This window comes from Lissotriton vulgaris, chromosome 8 (assembly GCF_964263255.1).
Source record: "Lissotriton vulgaris chromosome 8, aLisVul1.2, whole genome shotgun sequence".
Taxonomy (NCBI): Eukaryota; Metazoa; Chordata; class Amphibia; order Caudata; family Salamandridae; genus Lissotriton; species Lissotriton vulgaris.
Genome location: NC_141696.1, coordinates 761,030,779 through 761,049,682, shown reverse-complemented (window position 1 = coordinate 761,049,682; position 18,904 = coordinate 761,030,779). Strand labels below are relative to the sequence as shown.

The window sequence follows — 18,904 nt, the reverse complement described above, 5'->3', positions numbered from 1 at the left end:
ACTCAGATCTGGACGAAGGTGCACAGAATCAATAACAGGAGGGTCCAAGAAGATCAAGGAGGGTACGAGTGCCCTGCAGAAGATACGCCACTCCTGAGTGGACCTACCTGGCAGCAGATGTCTTGTGCACGGAGATCCGGGAGGGTGAGGGAAGTGACAGGGACCAGTACTGACCCAATCATAACGTTGGAAGTGGTGTTGTTGGTACCCGGACTTGAGGCTGAAGGGTTGCTGACACTCACTGTCCCGAATCCTCCATATCTGAGTAGAATAAGAGAACTGGTTTTGAACAGAGTAGAATTTCCGACTTTTGGTCCAACGGTACCAGCACTCGAGGAGATCATTCTTCGCTTGGAACTTTTAGAATACGTGATTAGACCTGCTGGAACCCGCATGATTGTAGACACCTAAAGACTTTGTAAATAAACAAGATTGAGAAGATAACCTAGCGCCAAGTGGAAGAAGAAGAAATTTAGGGACTCTTCCATTTAGTGGATGGAGAGGGGCTAGGGTTGTCTGTTGCTATAATTCAAAAGACTGATTTCGCAAGAAGGATTGTCAGCTTCCAGGTGTAGTTTGAAAAGAATGAATAAGCAAAGAAGACTGTTGAAGGAGCAAAGAAAAGAGACTTTGTGATGTGGCAGGAAATTAGAACTACACTGTCTTGAGATCATGGAGGCCGGCAACCCGAACCGCAAAGCCAAATGCATAGTAGGCACACTTTTAGGGGGAGTAATTTTTCTTATAGTTTTAGTAGTTACTGTATCATATATAGTGGGACACGAAAATGAAGAGAAGGCAACAAATGAAGCAAAGGTTGTAGTAACCTTGAAACCTAGTACTGCTGGTAAAAAGGGGGACAATACAGAGAAGGATAAAGCTTTACTAGCAGCAGAAGCTCGTAGGTTGCACGTAGATGAATCACAGGGAAACTTCAAATCAAATGCATATGCTAAATTACTGTATGAATACATTGATGCCATGGACGCAAAAGACTGTTACGTCTGCATGCAATTGCCAGCCTCTGTAGACGAAGGTATTAGGTATCATCATCTTCCATTGACTTATGGAATCACATGTAGTTTGTTGCTTAGTATATTTTATGAACGCGCTAGCTTTGAGTATTATTTTTCAAACTTTGATGCTGTTTTACCAGAGGTCCCGGCCTACAAGCATATGAATAAATGGGACTATTACAAGAGTGAGGATCGATTAAGGAAATTTTTCATTCCTTGGAGAACGCTAGATACTTCATATGCCCGAAGAAATAATTTAACCTGCAAAGAATCAGAAATTGAGAAAAAGTTTATAGGGCAGGTGGATGATCGATACAGGAGGCAGAAGATTCTAAAGGCTTCAGGCCAATGGAAAACAGATTGGACCGAGGAGGAAAAGTCACATAAGAGGAAGGGTAGTACTGGTCCAATAGCTTTAGATCGAGAGCAAAGAGGGAAACTATGTATATACAGGGGTAAAACCTACTATGAGAATGTGTTTGTGGGACAAGTATGTTGTGAACATGCTTTCCAAATTGAATACTATACAAAGGATTTCTTGAAAGGAATGCAGGTGATCCCGAATGTATATTTTGTCTGTGGAAGAAATGCATACGTGAAACTACCGGATAATTGGTACGGATCATGTTATTTAGCAATTGTCTTCCCCAAAATATATCATGCGAAGGATCTAGAAATCATAGAGGGAAGAACTCAAGCTAGAGGGAGAAGGGATGTAAGCAATGATGAGGTAGTTGGAGGCGTATTTGGTGCCATATTCCCTCTTCTAGGGTTAATATTGAATGATGTCAAGATCAGGAGATTGGCAACAGTTGTAGATAGATTATCTGCCAGTACTGCTAGATCACTAATGCTGGTGGAGGGAGAGATGCAATCGATAAGGGCAATGGTTCTCCAGAACCGACTTGCTTTAGACGTTCTGTTAGCCAAAGAGGGCGGAGTCTGTAAGGCTTTGAAGGTCCAGGAATGTTGCACTTACATTCCAGACAATTCAAAACCTCTTGAGAAGTATATACAGAATATCACTGAAATTCATCAAGAAATTGAGGATCTGAAAAAGGTGAATGTGTGGGAAAAAGTGGGTCATGGAATGGGTAAAGTTGGAGGTTGGTTTGCCAATCTAGGGAAGAGTTTCATTTGGTACATACTGAAACCTATCATCATAATAGTGATTTGCGTAATCACACTGTGGGGATTAGTGAGGCTGTATTAGTGGTATAGATCAAATAGGTTGCAAAGATCCATGAGAGAGCAGGAGCAGAGGTTAGCTGCGATGCAGGATAACCAGTACAGGAGTCTGAGGGCTCTAGAAATGATAAAGCGAGGGAGCGCTGCAACGAGTTCTGTTTGATTCAATTCATTCCTTCAGGGATGGTGTTGTGATGGTGATGACCTCTAAAGGTCATCAAAGGGGGGAAGTGAGAGAGCGCAAATTGAGTGAAGTGTAGAAGTGCACCATATTTACAAGCACGTTGCACAAGTTTAGTTAAGGGAAAACATAATAGTGTCGAAATCATAGAGTGCATATATATACGAGTGTTTAATTAATACAGAATGCATATATCAGTGTGAAAAGCTAATGTAGTAATGTTTAGAGATGTTAGAATGATATTAGATTCCATGTTATGTGGCTGTTGCAGAGGAGAATGTAATGCTGCCAAACGTTGAAATGTGTAGGCCTCATGGCAGTGCATTTAGAACGAAAACGTGCCTTTACATTTTCATATAAGATGGACTACTGTTGTTATAATTCAAAGTATTATTGATCATAGACTGAAAATATATGTTTTATAGAAGTGTTTCCTATAACCAGAGTGTGTAATAAGTTAGAATACTGTTTAAGCTGAAAAATAAAGGTTTATAGAGTGCATAGGCCTGTTTCATGTAATTCTAGTAGGCCTGGAAAGATAAAGTTGTTTCTTTTGATCTGCATGTGCTAGTTAAAATCAGGTCGTGTTAAGCATAAATTGTGGACCATGCTCAAAGGTTTACGACTTGTGAGATAAGCTGGAGGCCGGAATTTGGGGCCCACTTCATGGGTGTCTGTTTGCAGGTGCGAGGGGGTTCCAATCAAGAGAGTGATGAATAGGGCTCTGTTCTCGGAGACAGGCACAGGCCTGGAGGAGGCTTCAGGAATTTCCTGGGGGGTACCGTCTTGCCGAGAAGAGCCTGAGAAGCAAGGTCAACGCTAACAAGGAGCCCAGAGGAGTATCAGCATGGAAAAAGCCAGAACCGACACCACGTGAGAGGTGTACGTGAGGGGCGTCTCTGAGGGGCGTTTCAACTGTAATTGTGATTTTGTATTAGGGACAGCACCCTTGGGTGGAGTTAGAGCAGATGGCCTGAGGAACCTTAGAGAGCGGATGGGTAGGCAGAGAGGACAACTGCGATGCACAGATTTACAACAAAAGACTAAGGGAAAGTGAGTGATCTTCTTTCGAAGTCACCACGGCTGACACCTTTTTAGGTTAAGTTTCTGCTAAGTAGGGATGTCACTTAGTCTAGAGTAGGGACAGTCTAATCTGTATTTTTCTTCCTTTTTGTAAATGACGCTCAAGTTACAACTTGTGTCTATTCTTGCAAACTTGCTGATCTTTGAATTAGTTTTGGTGATATTCTTCTGTCGCCTAAGAGCATTTAGAGAATTCATGTTTGTATTGATGCCAGTATATCTTTTGAATCTTATATTGAGATGTTTGTATCTCCAGTTATCTTTGGCTTTATAATAAAACTTTAAAACTTATTTGTGGTAAGTGGTTCTTCAGAGTTGTGCAAAGTCTTGAGTTGATTAACCTGGTAGTGGATTGCTTTTTACTCTATGACAGGTAACAAAGGTTCAGTCGACCTGAGTTGGGATCTAGATCTATAGCGATCAGATAAGAGATCAAAAATCCCGCCGTATCAGGATCACAATCGTACCCCCCTTGTCGGCTGGCTTGATGGTGATCGATTGATCTGTCGACAGGGCCTTCAATGCATGATATTCATCCTTTGAAATGTTCCTATAACTGTAAGAAGTAGAACCCAAGAGTTTTGGCAATGTCGTCCTTAACTGCTTGTTCAAAAACCAACACTTAGGGTGGTGTCCCCTGCAAGGGTGGACAAAAGGTGGATTTAAGCTTCAAGTCTGTGTTGGTATTAGGCATATCCAATGTATCATTATCTCTTCCCTTGAAAAAGAAATGTAGACGTAGTTTACGGAAAAATCGAGCCAGTTCGCACTGAACCTGGATAGAATCCCCGCAATGTGACAAAGCCTAATCCTTTGTTAAGCACCTGCTGTTCCAACTGGCTTAACACCTTGATCAAAAGGCTCACTACGAGGCTTGATTCCCTGATGTCCCCAGTTGTTGTGGATTCCTCTTCGTGTGGCTTCTGGTTCCTGTGAAGGTGCCTGATTGATCCTCCCAATGCACTTGTGGTTGGGGGTCCAGTCTCCTTCCTCTGGACCTCCGGGGGCCAGACCCTAAAAAAAAGACTGGTTAGGGTAATCATTCTGAAATCCGTGATAAGGACCCATAGGTGGTTGAAGAGAGTGTAGGGGATGCAAAGAATGAGGAGAAAACCCACAGGGATTGGGTGGCCACCATTGTTGATATTGTGAATTAGGATGTCCTCTATAGTTGTTAAATCTATTAGATCTACCACGTCCCCAAAGTTGATAAGATGGAGTGCCAGAACTATCTGAGTCACTGCTCCCATCTGTACTGGAACCAGAGTAATTCGAACCACACCTTTTCCCACTCTTTCTGAACTCAGGGGGAATAGGTGTCACTCGTATAGGGGTAGACTATATCGTGTTTAAATTTAGCCAATCTTTCTTGAATTTATCAATCTTAATTTGTAGAATAGAGTCCTTGAACTCTTTGTTACATTTATCAGATGCATCTTGTTTTTTCTTGAAGATTGTAGATGAGATGGTAGTCTAGATTTGGGATTCCAGAACACTGATCTCAATCAAGATGTCATCGGATAGACGTTTGGACATGCTGATAATTAAAATGAGCCATTCCTGTGTGCACCTCCAAGCGATAAGAGACCAATCCTTGAGGAAGGCCTTATCCTGCAGAAATAGTCGCGTAGCGTTAGTGACTTTTAATCCTTGGGGTGCACAGCTCGCTCTAAGGTATTCTGCCATAGCTAACCCATGGACTAGTGTTCTGGAATACGTTTTTTTCAAAACCAGAACCTTTGGCCATTCATCATTTATTACTGGAGGTGCAAGGATGGCCCTTTTAAAATGCTAGGCATGCTATCCAGTATGGACTGATAAACTGAATCATCATAAGCTAGGCCACTGATTTCGTCCATGTTGTCACTATTTTGAAAGGGTGTGGGTTGTACAAGTCCAACACAAACCGCTCAGAATCAACCAAACAAAAAGACTATACACACAAAATCACCAATCTTCAAAACTGGTAATAAACTCCACAGCAAAGTCAATTTAAAAATGAAGTCAGACCTTTGAGATGTATGTTAAGTTGATGGGTGATCACAACAACGTCCCATTAACAAATTAAGATTACATTGTCTGTCCCTCGTTGTTTGTCCTATTGGTGTTAAGAAAATGAATTATTAACAGAATTTTGTTGATGAAGTACCTTCCTAAATCAAAGTGTTTGCAGGCTTAGATTTAGCAAACATGGACGTATATTTTAACTATTCAGTTTGAAGAATAGAGATCCACAATCTGCTAAGTAAACCTGCCTGGCCCTCACCTTAGAAACAATCTATTCAGAGGACTATGTAGTCCTTTTTCATTCGGCATTTGGATGAGTACTTGCAATAAACTTCACACTTGTTAGGTCTGAGGATAACACTTCTTTAAATTCAGCAAACAATCTCAATATTTGTTATATATTCGGCCTGTTGAAGATGTCATGGACCACTCTAGATTGATAGAGTGGCATACAGTCCAAAGTTTGGGCCCTCTGTGAGAGAGTGCTCACTCGTTTATAACATAATATTTCCAGAATGAGTTCGACCATTGTCGTTAATGGTGTTAATATGGGGATTCTAAATCCGATGCTTACTCCTGGTATGATTGGACCACATGTGAGGCAACCTTGCTTGAGTAGGGAATTTCATGTGTATAAGTAACTCACTTTGTTCGATCTTGAGAGTTGATTGGAATCAACTTACTTGGTTAAGTTGGTTTAGCAACATTTTCTCTGACAGATTTCGTTTTCTTGGATGATTGAGTTACCTATTTTATTGACTAGAAGTAAAAATCAATTAGCAACACTTTGCAATATTTCAGTCATTGTCTTTGATAACGCTTTGGTTGTAGAATTTGACATGTCATGAGTCTACACAGCCCAAGTCCATCAGCAATGCTGTGCAATATCTCCGTTGCTGGTATTAACAGTTCTTAAGTTAAAGAATTGTATGCTCCTTGAGCCATATCAGTAGCAGACAAATCTGTATTCTGCTGAAAAGGTGGTAAAGTGTGTTTGTTTAGCTACTTTTTGACTATAAGTTTGGATTTTATTCTGATTTGTTCCGGCCATCACAGTCCTTACTTGTTGGTTGCCCAATGTGGTGGAATAATTCATACTTAAAAATTGGAAATGCTTTTTAAAATATGAGGTTAATAGTAGTGCTGGAGGCATTTTACGTTTTTCCTATTTCTAAATTTGTATTTAACTTTTTTCAACTGATTTAATCATCTTTTACTAATATAAGTTTGAACAGGTGTGAGCTCTGATGATATTCCTGGAGCACAGGATCGATGAAGAATTTAACTGTACGTTTGTTGTAATGAGGCCAGGACAAGGCAGCCTGGTGGTACTTCCTGATGGAGATACTCATTGGAAAATAAGGCTAGTCTCTGGGCCAATTGAACCATTTTTCCCTTTAAATAGATTGTGTGATGTACATGTTAATCCTTCAATAGGCTGGGCCATAGTTAAAAGTTCCTGTTAATGCTTGAAAGTTGCTATTGATTTTAAACTTATATAGACTTTCAAATGAAGCAACTGTTGCAAATCAATTATGTCAGCTCTTCTAGCCAGATGAGTATTTTTTTTGCTAAAGTTGCAATTTTCCCATGCATATTTTTATCTTTAAAAACTTCCACTCATCCACGTGCAAAATTGGTAGTTTGTTTTAAAAAGATTACACCAACCAAGAACACACTTAGTCGTCCAACCTAATGCCAGCAATTAGCACATCGATACTGTGGTAATCTAATAGGAGGGGCTTGTCTCCTACTCCCTAGGACTAGAGCATGTTGTGTACAAAAGGGCGCTGCTCAGTGTCCCGCTTCCTCACCAAAGGAAGAGCACTATAAATTATTCTCCACAGGTAGTAAGAATACCAAATTCAAGTATTAACAGTAAACATTGGTTAAAACCAATTCAGCATTCCTTTAAACAATTTATTTTAATGTAAAAACTTAAAAATCTTTAATCACTGAGTGCAAAATGGGCCAATTCTGCCAACTGAAAACACACTCAGTCGTCCAACCTAATGCCAGCACTCGTTTCAAAACCAGTAATATTTAAGATTGGAATTTTTGGTGTTCTGTTTATTCCAGATTAATTGTTATCAACAGTCTTTCAACGTCAGAAGAATTTGGATGTTCTGTGTTGAATCTAGATGTTTTGCATTTCCTCTGCTCCTGTGTCTTCCATGAAAGACAAATAGTTGGACTGTTAAGTTATATTTGTCAGTTGTTGTAATATGAAGCTGTCTTTGGAGTCCAGATGAAAATACAAATAATGCGTTGGAACCAATATACAATAAGAAATAAGTCAAAAGAAAACTCAATTGATCCTTCCAACGAAATTCATTCTCAAGACTAATCTTATATGAATAAATGTCAATGACAAAAAGCAGTTCATAAAAGATTTATATGCATCCATTTGAAAAAAGTGCAAAAAACGTATTGTGTTTAACTATATATACATACTTAAATTACAAAAACAATATATACAGTACATATATTATACATAAAACTATAAATCATAAATAGGAATATTTATTATATTCCCTACTGCCCTATTGGTTAATCTGGATGCTCTCACTCTTATTCATAAGCATTCCATTTGTAAGAGTAAAAATCTCCCATTAACAATATACGGGAAAGTGAACTTGGTAAAAATGGTGGTTCTTCCAAAGCTTACATATCTCTTCTCTACTATACCGCTACTATTCCCCAAGAAAGATGTAAAAAGGATACAGGGCAAGATTGGGAGTTTTGTGTGAATAAAGGGACACGCTTATCCTGGAAAAAACTCAGAAGAAGATTATTAAAAGGTGGTTTAGCCCTCCCCGATATCAGCCTTTATGTTGTTGCTTTTCAGTTTAAGAGTCTCCGCACGTTACTCACTAGGCCAGATGATTCACCCTGGGGCAAACTATTGCAGGAAATGGTTAGAATCGAAGGGAGGAATGACGAATTTATGTATAAGTTCGGTTCCCCAAGATACTTCAAGAGGGTTTGTTTAAAGATTCTAAAAACAGCCTGGAGACATGGTACAGGATAAGGGTAGGATGTGGAATTGGGTATTATTCAGCCTCATCTCCAATCTGGGACTCACCTGGTACCCCAGATTGCTTAAAAGATGCCCTGGCTGTACCCATCCAAAGAGCTGGGATAATGAAGTGGGAGGAGCTAATGGATGAGGATGGGATACACCCATGGGAGTATTTGAGGGCCAAGGTTGGGGTAGATATGTCAAGGTTTAAATATCTTCAACTAGTGTCCTGGCATACAGCAGAAGCGGAAGAGATGGGGAACAATGAGGTAGTAGAAAGGCTTATTCGATCATCTACACCAATTTCTAAAGAAATCTCCGTTTGGTATCAGCAATTAATAAAAGGAGATGATACAGGGATACCAGCGGCAGAAGGGGTTTGGAATAACTCCGAACTGGCTATGCAGGCAGAGGATATGTTAGAACCATCTTTGAAGATCTTGTACAAACATATAAAGCCTGCATGTTTAAAAAAAAAACATTTCTTTGTGGTGAATAGACTTTACTACACTCCCTATAAAATCGGGAAATTTGCCCCTCTACCTCCACCGAAATGTCCAAGATGTCAGGAATTGTTGGCCAACGATATACATATGTTTTTTGATTGTAAAGAGCTAGATCACTTTTGGACTGAGATAGGACAGGCTCTATCAGGACTTTTTAGCTCTGTGATTACAGTCAATCCCTCCCTAGTGATTTTTGGGAATGACGGCCTGTTCTTTCAGTCAGCTACTAGTGTGGAAAAAGGGCTCCTCCTATATTTGATACTGCTGGCTAGGAGAGAGATATGTAGGAGGTGGAAGGACCACCTACCCCCGAGTAGTGAGGAGTGGTTAAGATCAGCATTTAGTATGGCCCGGTTGGAATACGAAAGGGCGGAGGAGAAGCTGCTTAACATCTGGCATCCTTTTATAAGATGGGGAAGGGACTTAAGACTGATTTGGACACTCCTATGATTACACCATGTTCCCGGTACTAAAGGGGAGGAGGTCTGGTGACCCAAGTAAAGGTGGTCAGCCTGGTAGCCCCTAGAGATGGTTTATGGCTGTAAAGGTTCCACAGAAACTTGACACGGTGAGATGAGGAGTAAAAAAAAAAAAAATATATAAATCATAAATAGGAATATTTATTATATTCCCTACTGCCCTATTGGTTAATCTGGATGCTCTCACTCTTATTCATAAGCATTCCATTTGTAAGAGATCGCCCTATAACACAAAAATAAATACAAGGGCAACACTCCACCCTCTATGATATTAGTGCTTTTTTAATATTTATTGTAAAACATTTCAATTTAATAGGGGCTTCTTCAATTCGTGAAATCGACACATTTCAGCCTGACCTATCTAGGGCCTCATCCGGACTCGGGTATATAAGGATGCCTTCAGCAAGGACACCAATCTTTGGATGATACCGGCATTTCTATGGTCGGAAATACGTCTGCTTAATTTGGCACAACACGATGGCTCAGTAACTCACTGTGAACAGTTCAGCTCAATTCAATTGGCGTTAATAAAATCTCATTCCAGACCCCTTCAAGAGTTCGATAATTTCAGACACAGCGAGGCGCGAGATGCCGACCAACTTTTCTCTATACAAATCACGTGCCTTTGAAGTCCAGAGGAAGCCCTTTATTAGGGCAAAGGAGCCACCCTGTTGCCAGCACTGCAAAGGCGAAAATTTTTTATTGGAGTAAAATTAATTTATTACCGTTATAATTTTCCCTAACCAAGCTGTGTGTGAGGGTGGGACCACTGCTGCTGACTAGCAGCATGGCAGTGGTGCTCACGCCACCAGTTTAGTGTGCACATGTCATTTTGGCAGACTGTGTTGCAACCGGAAGCCTGGAATGCAAACTTTAAACCTCTCTGCTTGGAGGAAAGCACGCTCAGGCCCCCAGTATCTGCAGGAGCGTCGAGGCATCCCGCTCCAGCAAATTCTAGTGCTGCTCTCATGCTACTGAACATTATCAGCAGCATGAAAGCAGCATCTGCATTGGTGTGGAGAATAGTTGCAAACCAGCGTCAATGGACTGAAGGCGCACAATGACTGGAGGAGGTGAGCCAGCACATGGATAGGCAAATTTTAATTTTTTATAGTGTTAGGTGGCAGCACGATCCCCGTAATACAGCCATGGCATACACAATGCCAAATCGGTATAAAAACATTTAGACGTGGACTTCCCATTGCAGAGCAATCATGTGTTAGCCTTTGAAGTTGTTTCTGGTAGCACTTTCAAAGATATTAGGAAAATTGTGCTTTCCTTCTATTCAAAGTTGGGGCTTGTTTTTAGAGACACAGATTCGGCTCGGCGTTTTAAGCTAAATACTCATGAATACGGGTATTGCCTGAAGAAACACAAACACAGATGGTCTCAGCGCTCGTGTTGTCCCCACAAATTGGTGCAGTACCCGCTCTTGACCGTGCAAACATCAAATATGTTGTGGATGCTGTTTGCTCACAGTCTGAAGAGACTGTTGGTGTGCACTTAACGCACTGCCGCACATTATAAGTGCCGCACTTTACTGTATCATTTTATCACACTCCTGCTCCCAAGGTAAAGCCACTGCCTTGCTGTTTTTGTTGCTGATAACCAATATAGACTTATAGAGCCCCTTAGATAAAAACTAAAAACGCGATGCAAAATTTTCCTAATGTGAGATATGTTGAGTTCAGCAGTTTCAGTCCGACATGAGGCTCTGCCCTGAAGCCTGAGTAATCAACTTACAGTCTGGGCTGCCAGATTATACTGGGGTGTCAGGGTGTCAGTATGTTCTTAGGTGGTGTAGGGCAGTTTGAAAATAGACTAAATATTAAAGGTATACCTTTGGCTTTTATTCCTATACATTTTCTTGAAATTTTGTCCCGAGTTCGCGCCTTTCAGTTTTAGCAATCTTTGCTCCTGTGCCACAAGGATTTTGAATTTCAGCCTCACCACTTTTCAAATCCACCATCCATCATTGTTGGAGTCCTCTGTGTTCTAACAGTAGATTGACTGCTGCAAGCTTTTCTTTTTTATTTTGAACCAAAATTGGAAAGTGGAAGTAATGTTTTATCAACTCCCTGTGACATAAAAGTGGGGACAAAGCCAAACAAGTGTTGATTTCAGCTTGCAGAAATCATAGGTGCTGAAGCTGGGTGTTGCAGATATTTAGCCCATGGTACAGCCAGTTGAGATAGATTCTGACATTTCAATTTCTCTTTTGCTTGTAGCTGAGTTCTAACTTGAGGAGATTTTGTGGTTTTCCTCATTTTGATGGTTTCTGATTTACATTCTGTTGCTGCATCTGTTGAATTGTTTTCATTTTCTCCCCATATGTTTATGCTGATGATAGTATTAGACTTAAATATATATGTGCTCTTTTACTCAAGGATTTTGCCTGTTTGTCTGTGTTGGACCTAGATTACCCAAGTCTACATAAGGTAGCTTGGCACAGTAGTGGCTACAGCTAACTCAAGGCGTTGGCTAAGTACCTACAAGTCTCACTCACAGTAACTCAGTGATGAACCACTAAAATAAAGACACAACACCACTGTTTGGAAAAATACCGATACCTTTTATAAAAATAATATGACTCTTGGGATTCAAATTACACAGGATACGACATCAGATTCTCACAGAAATGATCATTATACTTTTGCTTTGGAAAAATACATTTCACTCTCCTTGCTGTGGAAAAAGGGCAGTAAAACACATTCGATTGACCAGGGTTCAGTAATGAGGAAGTGACACTCTTTTGGAATTAAAAGAAACCTGCTAGATTTACACTATGCAGGGTTACACATCTACATCACCTATCTGGCATGTACATTTCATAACAGTTTCAGAGTGCTCTTTAGAGATATTAGTCTGCTTCAGTAGTAGTTTTCAAGACCCTAGTATCACTACCCTGTAATCAACTCTGTAATTACCCTGGTGTATCAAGCTAACTCACCGCTCTGATCAACCCTGGTTTCTACAATGAACTCTTATTGCTACTCTTCACAACTAAGAGTTTTCACTAGCAGTTCCCAGTTCTCAGACTCTCCAGTGGCCCCTCTTCCCTGCTCCTTACTTTAGCGTGGGGACGATGATGTCCCAGTCCCCACGCGACACTGCTGCCTCAGGGCGCCTGCCGGCTTCTCTGCCTCACTCTGCCTTGGCTCTGCCGAACCGGCGCTTTGCTGGGGGGGCTGGCGGTGGATCAGTTGGGATCCCAACTCTCCCTTCCCTGCTCGTGTCTGCTTCTCTTTATGACACTCGAGCGGGGAAGGCAAAACGGAACAACACACCTGGGCCTTCTTTCCCTCGCTCGCGCTGGCTCCTCCAGCTAGCGCTCGAGCGTGGGGGATCGATGAAACTGACACGGCGCTCCGGGAATCCTTCCGACGCCTCCTCAGGCAATCCGATGGTCGCGCTACACTCCTGAGCATGCGCGATGCTCCTCGACGGCTCCGCCTCCTCTCCCGCCTCCTCAGCGACGCGCACTGCTCCGGGCCTGCTCACCTTGTTGCCCCTCCTTCCGGGGACATCCACAACTCACGGGGCATGCGCGAGCCTGACGCTGGAAGCGTCTCTTCAGGGGCCGGCTCACTTCGCCTCACAGAGGCCGATTAAGGCGGCGCGGGCGCGAGGGACCAGTGTTCCCGCTTGGCGCCGCGCTGTCACCACTCTTTCGGCCACAGTTCCTCCCCTCACCTGGTTCCAAGGGAAAACGCTGCACAGAGCGGGAGGCTCCGTCCTCAGGGTCCCAAAAGGCTCCGCTGCCGCTTGCCTCCTTCACAAAGCCTCAGGGACACCACAGAGTTCACACCTGGCTGGAATCCACTCCCTGCTCAACGCTGGTAGGTGAAAGTCTTATCCAGGGAAATTAAGTCTCCTAGCAAGGCATCAATGGGGGCAAGACTTAGAAGGGTCTTCCTTCTCAAGTAGCTTAGTTTCTTTGTCAGCAGTTGATGTTCCGAGAGGGATTGGTCAAAGGTTAAAGGGGGAACAACCCTCTGAAGAAACTGTCAGCCTCAGAGACAAACTAGCTGCTCTCAGTGTGTCCACCTCCTCTCACCACTGCCTCACTCCTCTACTCTGGGGTCAGCACAAAATGGCTGCTGGTCACTGGCCTTATATAGGGTGGCCTGAGACCTGCAGAAGTCTCTAGTTAATTCTAGAAAGTTCCCTAATGTTATCCTATGGACCTGTCCTCCAGTAGTGTCCGTTATGGCAGTTGGTGGACACCATTTTAGGTCTCTGGAGATCCCTAGATTTTCAAGGGGCTGACTAGGCCTCACAAGTTATGAGGGAAAAATGGCGTCATCGCCAAGGAACACCTAGCCCCCTGACAGCATTAAAAATTCCTGATGGACATATGTAAAAATAAAAATAGAAACTCTGGGAGGCTAAGGGGGACAAAAATAAATCATAATGGTTAGAGTCTCCCCAGAAGCAGACAGGTCTAACACGCGTCCCCCCCAGCTGAAAGTGGGGAGAACTACCCAACCCCTTGGGAGTCCTCATCACTAAGGCGGAAATACCTGGATAGACCGTCTGCGTTGGCATGGTCCGCCCCAGGTCGGTGTTCCACCCTAAAGTCCATTCCCTGTAGGGAGATGGACCCCCTTAGCAACTTGGGATTCTCCCCCTTCATTTGCATCAGCCAACGAAGGGGGCGATGGTCAGTCTGAACTAGGAAGTGCGAGCCAAACAGGTATGGCCGCAGCTTCTTCAGAGCCCAAACCACCGCAAAGGCTTCTCTCTCAATTGTACTCCACCTCCTTTCCCTGGGGAGTAGCCTTCTGGACAGGAAGACCACTGGTTGATCCAAGCCCTCATCATTTGGCTGCGATAACACTGCCCCAATGCCATGTTCTGACGCATCTGTTTGGACAATGAATTCTCTAGCAAAATCAGGGGCCTTGAGAATGGGAGCGGAACACAATGCTTGTTTCAAGGTCATGAAGGCTCGCTGGCAAGCCTCCGTCCAGACTACCCGTCGGGGTTGCTTCTTGGAAGTAAGTTCAGTGAGGGGTGCCACGATAGTGCCATACCCTTTCACGAAGCGACGGTAGTATCCAGTGAGGCCCAGGAAGGCTTGGACCTCTGTTTGAGTCTTGGGGGGCTCCCAGGCGATGATAGCCTCAATCTTTGCCTGGAGGGGCTGCACCGTCCCTCTGCCCACCAAGTGACCTAGGTACACCACCGACCCCTGTCCGATCTGACACTTGCTGGCCTTGATTGTCAAGCCAGCCTGTTGTAGGGCATGAAGAACAGCTTGCAGGTGCTGCAAATGGTCCTCCCAGCTGCTACTGAAGACAGCAATGTCGTCCAGGTATGCAGCAGAAAAAGCTTCCATTCCAGAAAGGACCCTGTTCACCAGCCGCTGAAAAGTGGCAGGGGCATTCTTGAGCCCAAAGGGCATCACACGAAATTGGTAGTGTCCCTGAGGTGTAGAGAAGGCTGACCTTTCCTTCACCTCCTCGGTAAGGGAAATCTGCCAGTACCCTGAAGTTAGGTCAAAGGTACTTAGGTATTGAGCAGCTCCCAGCCGGTCAATAAGCTCATCCGCCCGTGGGATGGGATGTGCATCAGTTTTGGTTACTGAGTTCAAGCCTCGGTAGTCCACACAGAATCTCAATTCAGGTGTGGTGCCTGGGGGGGCAGCTTTTGGTACCAAAACCACCGGGCTAGACCAAGGGCTTCCAGAAGGTTCAATCACTCCCAGCTCCAGCATCTTGGCGACTTCACTCTTGATGCTGGCCTTCACCTTGTCCGACAGCCGGTAGATTTTAGACTTCACAGGTGGGCTGTCTCCTGTGTCCACGTCATGGGTACACAGGTGGGTCCTACCCGGGACAAGGGAGAACAGAGAAGAAAATTGCTCCAGGATCTGGCGGCAATCACTCTGCTGTTCAGGAGTTAGGGATGGCGAGAGAATTACTCCCTCCACCGACCCATCCTTTTCTTGGGACGAGAGAAGATCAGGGAGAGGTTCACTTTCTTCTTCCTCTGCTCCATCGGTTACCATCATCAAGACAACCTCGGTCCTCTCATGATGTGGCTTGAGGCGATTGGCATGCAGCACCCTGTGGGGCTGCCTCGGGGTCTTAAGATCCACCAAGTAGGTGGACTTCCCCTTCTTCTCCAAAACCTCAAAGGGGCCTGTCCAACGGTCCTGGAGGGCATTTAGCTCTCCAGGTTCCATCACCCACACCTTCTGTCCAGGCTCCAGTTCCACTGGGTGAGCGTTGTGGTCATACCACTCTTTCATAACTGCTTGGCTGGCCTCCAAGTTGTCTGAAGCTTGCTTCCACAACTTAGCCATTTGGCTCCGGAAGGCCAGCATGTAGCTCACCACGTCCTGGGGAAGCTTCCTGGGAGTCCGTTCCCATCCGTCTTTCACCAGGCTGAGAGGTCCCCGTACAGGGTGCCCGTACAAAAGTTCGAAGGGGCTGAAGCCCACTCCCTTTTGCGGCACTTCCCTGTAAGAAAACAAGAGACAGGGTAGGAGGATGTCCCATTTCCTCCGCAGGCTCTCAGGTAGACTCCGTATCATACCTTTCAAGGTTTTGTTAAACCTTTCCACAAGACCATTGGTTTGTGGGTGATAAGGAGTGGTAAACCGATAGGTAACTCCGCACTCCTTCCACATAGCCCGCATGTACGCTGAAAGGAAGTTAGTCCCCCTGTCGGACACAACCTCCTTGGGGAAACCCACTCGGGTGAAGATCCCCATCAGGGCCCTTGCCACCACAGGTGCAGTGATGGTCCTCAGAGGTATTGCCTCTGGGTACCGTGTGGCATGATCCACCAAAACCAGTATGAACCGGTGACCAGCTGAAGTTGGTGGATCCAATGGCCCCACAATGTCGATGCCCACCCTCTCAAAGGGGGTGCTAACGACAGGTAGTGGTTCCAGGGGAGCTTTAAGCTTCACTCCTGTTTTCCCACTAGCTTGGCAGGACACACACGTCCGACAATATGTATCAGACGCCACTTTCATTCGAGGCCAGTAGAAGTGGGGGACAAGCCGGGCAAAGGTCTTGTCCTGTCCTAGATGTCCTGCCAATGGTATCTCATGAGCCAGTTCCAGTAGAAAGGCTCTAAAGCATTGAGGGACCACCAAGGCTCTGGCTGAACCATGGCCAGGTGCCTTGGGCTCACTGTAGAGGAGTCCATCCTCCCAGTAAATCCGGTAGCTCCCTTCAATGTTTCCTGCTGCCTGGGCATTGGCCTGTTGCCACAGCCCCTCGAGAGTAGGACACTCTTTCTGAGCTTCACAGAATTCTTCCCGGGAAGGACCTCCCTCCACATGCCATTCGGTAGGGATGGGTAGGTTTTCCAAGGAAGCAACATTCTCCCCTGTGGACTCCAGATCCACCTCCGCAGGTGGTCCATCTGTCTCACGAGGTGGAGATGTCGAGGCAGGGTCCTCCGGCCTCCTGTCCTTCTCCTCTCTGGCAGCCGGCTGGGCCATTGTTCCAGGCTCCAGCGTAAGTAAACTCCCCCTTCGGGCAGTCGCTGACCTTGTGCTGACACAAGTCCAGTCAGGGGGTCCCAGCATCTCAGAGTGAGTCTGGTACTCCACCCTCCTCCAAGCATTGTGCTCCATATCATTCCCTAACAGGCAGTCAACAGGCACGGCAGGGCTTACGGCAACTCGAAGTGGACCTGCAACCCCTCCCCACTCAAAGGGAACCTCAGCCACAGGGTAGTGGCCCAATCTGCCGTCAGCCATTACAGCGGGATGGAGTACATCTGGGATGACCTGCTCTGGAGACACCAGCTGACTCCTTACCATAGTCATGCTGGCTCCTGTGTCTCTCAGAGCCTCCCCTCTACGGCCATTGATGGTGACCCACTGCTCATACTTAGTAGTATTAGAGGGCAGTTGGGTCTTTGGAACCATCTCCTTATCTCCCAGGGACACTAAAGTGACACCCGCCCGCTCCCCTCCATTAACCAAAGGCATCTCCTCCCCGAGCACTACACTAGTGATTCCCGGGGCTTTTCCTCCAGTGGGAGGGGGTGGTCTTTTTGGGCATCTCACATCTCCTTTATAGTGTCCCACACCACCACACTCAAAACAATGAACAACCCTTGGCTGCTGGCTTTGGCCAGGGGTAGGGTTGCGAGGGGGGTTACTCTTGGGGATGAATCCTCTGCCCCTTCCTTGCGAAGTATTTTGTGGCCCTTTTGAGAACTCCCTCTTAGTTTCCCCTCCCTCTTTCTTCTGGGGGGCGCCCTGTCCTTGCTTCTGGGAATTCCCTCCAGTCCCCTTAGTCGACACCCGGGTACTAACCCAGATGTCCGCCTCCTCAGCAAGCTTCCTGGGGCTGGTCAGCTTGCTGTCCACCAGATGCTGTCTTAGTTCGGGAAGACACTTCTCGAGTAGGTGTTCCTTGAGTATGAGGTCATATAGTCCCTCATAGTCTCCTACTTCGCTGCCTCTTACCCAACCCTCCAGGGCCTTCCTGGAGTAGTCCAAAAAATCTACCCAGTTTTGCGTGCCCAGCTTGTAGCTGCCCCGGAACTTTTGCCTATATTTCTCAGGGGTCAACCCAAACTTCCTGAGCAGCGCTGACTTCATAGCCGGGTAGTAGGTCTGTTCACTCTGATCAAGGGCCAACAAAGTATCCCTGCCAGTGGGGGGCATGTATTTGTATAACCCACCTCCCCAGTGGACTTCCAGAATCCCATGGGCCCTCAGCGAGACCTCGTAGGCGGCTAGCCATTTAGCAATGTCGTCACTGGGTACATAGCAAGCCATAATATCTTTTGGTAGGTACGGTCTAGGTTCCCTGGTGTTGGTCTGGATATCGCTGCCACCATTCTCTGGTTTGGGGGTTCGTAAATTTAGGGCTTGCAAATCCATCTCTTTGATGGTCCGCTCATGCTCCAACCTCTTTTCCTCCCTCACCATGTCCATCCTGGCTAGTTCTATTCTCATCCTCCTCTCCTCCCTCCTATCTTCTAACTCGGCGTCGGTCAGGCCCCTCTCTGACACACTACTGCCCACTCTGGAAGGTGTTCTAGGACCTGTTACATGGTTCTCCCCTCCCGCCTGGTACAGTGTTGCGGTCTCCAGGACAGTGTCCTTGTCACTCTCCTCAGGATCTACCTCCTCCCCGGAATGAGCCTCTACCCATGCCCGGATACTGGTCAGCAGCTCAACTTTTCTGGCGCCTTTCTTGAAAAACACCCCCTGCTGCTGACACCATTCCTTCAATTGGGTCACAGTATAATTTTCCAGCTCTTCCACATTTATCTCCATTTCTATTTGGAGTATAAACTGCTACACAGGAGAAATCCACAAAGTGACCTGGGGTCAACCTACACCCACCGCCAGAAGTCAATTTAGAAAAATCGAAATGTAAATTAGGAGGTCCGCAGGGAGAAAACTCCAGGTGAGGTCTCGTGGTTGGCACTGCGTTACT

At 45.2% G+C, this 18,904-nt stretch overlaps 1 pseudogene; it reads left to right on the top strand.

Annotated features, from left to right (window-relative positions):
* The first annotated feature begins 672 nt into the window (after window positions 1–672).
* Window positions 673–2,367, top strand: LOC147697958 (uncharacterized; annotated as a pseudogene).
* The last annotated feature ends 16,537 nt before the right edge of the window (window positions 2,368–18,904 follow it).